The following is a 4,766-nucleotide window of genomic DNA, read 5'->3' on the forward strand; positions in this document are numbered from 1 at the left end:
TTCTCTGTGTATTCTGAGAGGTCATACCAGATAAACCAAAACGGGGTCATTCTGCCATATGCTTATTTACTATGTGTGTGTGAGACCTTTTGTGTGCTATTTTTCACTTGTTATCCATCAATACATGTATTTATCTTCAAGTACCATATGGAACAGTAGGATGGGGTATATATATGGAGTCAACAGATGGTGAGACTCTGTGATTAATATGTTCTTATAACTTTTTATTGTCTCTTTTCTTATACGTTCTACTTTCTAAGTGTCACTACTTTTGTCGGCCCTGTTCTCATTTCGTTATATCTGTATGCTGTAACACAATAAAAAAGAACTCTGTGTCTGGTTTTGGAATTAACAACTACAGTGTGCCAAGTGTTACATTTATTGAAGTAATTCATAGGTTTATAAGGCTAAAAGGGCCCATGAGTTCTGACATGGCACTAAAGACAGAACTTTAGCTCATGAAGTTTCAGGGTAAAGGGCAGCATTGCTCCCAACTACTGTATGACCACTATTGGTGTTTTATTTTCTGCCATACAAAATGTGGCAGTCATTCTGCAAAACATTAAAAAGTCTTTTAATTCTCACTGTTAATCTGTAACTTGAATGCAGACAAAATGTTACATATTGTGTTAGAGCTAGTTTACCACGCACTGCAGATACCCACCTGAGATGTCAGATATGTTCTGGGACACATAACAGGGAAGAAACTGCACCTCCTCCATCCCATTCCAACGTATCACACCTCCCAGACTGTTCCATTTTGAATGTCTTTGCTCAGTAGTACAACAGTTACACTTGGCAGCTGTGGAGCAGGAGGCCTAAGCACATTTTACCACCTAATTCACTGTTTCCAGGAAGCTTTCTGTATCTTCCTTATCTGGCAGTGAGGGCACATTATCAAAAGACCTCATTTTAGCTATATTGCCTTTCCTGTCAGGTTTATTGTTTCATTTACATGAAATTTATGTATCCAGCACTACAGTTCTGGCACTTGCCAAAGTCACACAGAATAACTGCTCCTGATGGCTGTTTATTCTCATTGCCAGGCTAAAATGTGGCTTGAATGCATGACTGCCTCTTCTCCCTTTAATTGTAATGTATTTGTGAGCAAAACTGAACCGCTCACTAACATCTTCAAAAAGGACTTTTGCTCTTACAACAGTATCATGAATACAGGAGATCTACATGGCAGTGTGAGCAATCAGAAATGTTCATCTTGGTCAGTGCTTTACTTACCAGAGACCAGGATTGGATGAAACAACAGCTGTTTCTTTTGGAGACTGCTGCTGAAGATGAGACCAGACTACAAAGCCTCAGCAAGTGACGGTGAGAACACCGTCTGTTTCCTTACTGCAGAGGAGATGGTCTGTAAACTTCATGCTCTTACTCTATGATTCCCCTGCAATATGATTACTAAGATGTCTTTCTACAACTTTCTCTAGCTGCGCTACATCTGATGTAATGCTGTTTCACTGTAAGCCACCAATTAGTAACAAAGGAACAAACAGCTTGCAATGATGCATAGGTTGAACTGTATCACGAAGAGCCTGTTACTCCCTCATCCAGCAAGTTGCTGTCAAGAACAAGGGGATTTGCAGATACTGACAGGGCAGATCAGTGTAAAAACAAGAGTTATTTTAGTGTGAGGTTCTGAGTACTACCATTATTTTACAGACAGAAGTAGTGACCCAAAAGCTTTTTTGAACATTATGGTCACTTCAAGCAGTCACACAGTACAGACATATCAATTACACTCTCTCCAGATGATGGAGGATAAGGTTACTGAATAGGCAGTTTTGCCTACATGGGGGTCAATACAGACAGCAATTTCAGGTGACTGTCAATGATCATCAAGATTGTCAATGACTATCAAGCACTATGCCCTAGGAAACAACCAGAATTTATAGAAATACAGTTTGGCGGAAGGAATCACCCGAGGTACCAGCAATTAATCACAGGCCATTGAATTCTTATTTTCTGAATGGTCTTGACACACTGTGTTACACTACTGTTGATAATTAATTCCGGCTATAAGGAAAGAGGATGTGTGAATCAGTAGAAGACCTTGCTGACTAGATGTACAGATGTAACCCTGTGTGTTGCATTGAGATTGATGATAGAAAGGGCTGATAAGCCAGAGATCAAGTGATTGGTGAATCAAACCCAGTCGAGCTTTGAGTGATAACCAAACACCCACAGACTGGATGACAAAAAGTGGAAAAAGAGGCCAAGATATGCCCTCGCAGTAGGTTCTCCCAGTCTGTGCTAGCTTGATGATAAATAGTTGCTATTTCATCATTTTTCTATGAGGCAAGTCTCCACCAATAAAAGGTAAATTCCACAGCAGGATTATCTATTTGGGCATTGAGTGGGGGGAGCATGTCTTATGAGTCTATCACTAACTTATTAACTAGTACAAAAGGAAAGAAAAAGAGCAAAGAATTGAGATTTGAGTTTTTTAATCCCTTCTTTGATTCAATCAGATTAAAAGGAAGTGTTTTGTAGAAATGCAGGAGGTAGGCTGCTGCCTTTGCTGGCATCTCAGAAATATTAACATTTTGTTTACAGGGAACTTCCTTGCTGAATCAGGTAAACTAAAGAGAAGTGACTACTCATTTTCAAGAGCCCTGAACGCTGAGGATTTCCCAACCAAAGCATTTTGCATGCTTCCAGCCAAGAAGGATTTGGCAGAAGATCCAGATATGTTATGAATGCCTTTCAACTTCTGGAGTTCAGGTTATGTAAACACAACATGTTTACACTGAAGAAGGGGCAGTTATCTCAGAGGAAGAGGTGAGGAGAAGGAAAGGCTGTGTGTATGGGATGTGTGTTAATGGTCTGCTGAAAATATCCTGTGATGACAACAGATGCTATCGTTGTTACTTTTCATGTAACATACTGCAGAGTCAACAGCGGGAGTGTGAGTACACTGGATTGTGTCCTCAAAAACAAACTGCCTTTACACAGTTGTTTTTAAAAGTATTCCAGAACAGATATGCTCGTTGCTTATGTGCTCACTGAAAATATTTTCACTATGAATAATTATCTGGTATCTTTTTGTTAAATAACAGCTGGTTACCTATACAAAAGATGTGAGTTCTGTATTTGAGCACTATGCCTTGGATTTTAGGCTGTCAGGTTTCCTAACATAAGCTTCAGTTGACGCGTCCCTTTCTTGTGCTGCAGCAAGCAGCTAATGGGAAGCACAAAGAGAAATACTGACCATACTTCATATTGATACCCACCATATATTAAATAACTTTAAAAGTAAAATGTGTTCCACTGACCAATGCACTCCAGTTCTGAAAGCTGTGTATAAATGGCACACTCCATTTTCTAGGCAGGCATTATCATGAATGAAAAGCTCTGGCTATTCAGCCATGTAGTAGCAGGTACTGCTACTTGAAAATGACCTGAATATCTTTTAGTTGCTGGTTGTTCTATCAACCATTTTAAAAGTACATAAAACCGCAGTCCAAAATCAGAAGGCTCTTCTGTGTTGCCCATCAGCTGGGCCAGAACACAATGCCAATGGAAGGAGAAGCAGATACTGCTTCAGTAGGCAAGTAGAAAGACAAAAGAAAACACTTTCTTTTTTCCAGTATGGAAATCAACCTCAATTTCATGCCATCTGTATAGTGATAAAGAGACGCATACACTACATCACATATTAATGAGCCCTCCCCACCTTGAGTTAAACCCCAAATGATCCCTTCTCTGTATTTTTCCTTGATATTTGGCTTATACTACTACTTACTAGCCTTCAAACTTTCAAATAATGTACATTTTACCTCCATATATTACAAGTTTGATGATTTTGCCACAATGGTTTGCCTTCTGGGTTGACTGTTTTTCAAGGTTTTAAACAACATTTCCTCAATGCTTTTTCATAAACAAATCCAAACATTCACTAAATTCTGTTTCATGAACGCCTTATTTTTCCAGTTCTTTCTTACTGCTGGTAGCTGTCAAGAAGGCATTCTTATCCATCTGTTCTGTCCTCTAGAACAGGTAGGAAATTTCAGTTTCCACTTATCACAATATGAACTAATCCGGTCTTTCCTGAGACCAAGCAGTGAGAAATAATCGCTTTAGTGCTAATCAAAACCACAATCTTGCCCATATAGACAAATATATAACACAAAAACAAAGCCCTCTTAGAGATCACATGGCCCAGACCAGGTCACTTATGATCAGCTTATGACCCTGAATGTCATTTTATGTCTTGACTCTGGCTTTCTCCTGGAAGAAGGAACAAGTCTTGTGGGTTCAGCTATAAGAATGTTTCAGTTTGCAACTTGTCCTGTTGAGGCAGGTCACTGCCCTGTCTTCACTTGCTTCCTCCTCAGTCTCACCAGCACTCCTGCCATTTCCCCTTTGGACTCACCTTGAACAGATTCTACTCTCCCTAAGCAGTATTTTGCTGCACTGAATGTGTTCCAGTGCATTTGGGAATGCACATACCACTGAGTTTATTGAGAGGTAAAGTGAAAGAAAGCACAGCTCATCATCAGTAAGCGGTGTAGAAGCAAACGAATACAAAGATGCTAGCAGGTTATGAGTGTCGGCCATACAAGTCTGGAATAAAGCCAAAACAGTTAAACAGTATAAGGAACTTCCAATGAGAAGGCAAAGAATGAACTGCAAAATCTCAGTGCTGTTTGGGAAGACAGGAATGCAGTGTTAAACAAAAAGCTGAAAACATTTAATTATTTTATTTTTGTTTTCCTCTGGCACGAGAACAAAGTCTTTTTTTTTCCCCACCA

The sequence above is a fragment of the Coturnix japonica genome, chromosome 2, assembly GCF_054131305.1.
Source record: "Coturnix japonica strain WE chromosome 2, WE-NBRP24, whole genome shotgun sequence".
Lineage (NCBI taxonomy): Eukaryota > Metazoa > Chordata > Aves > Galliformes > Phasianidae > Coturnix > Coturnix japonica.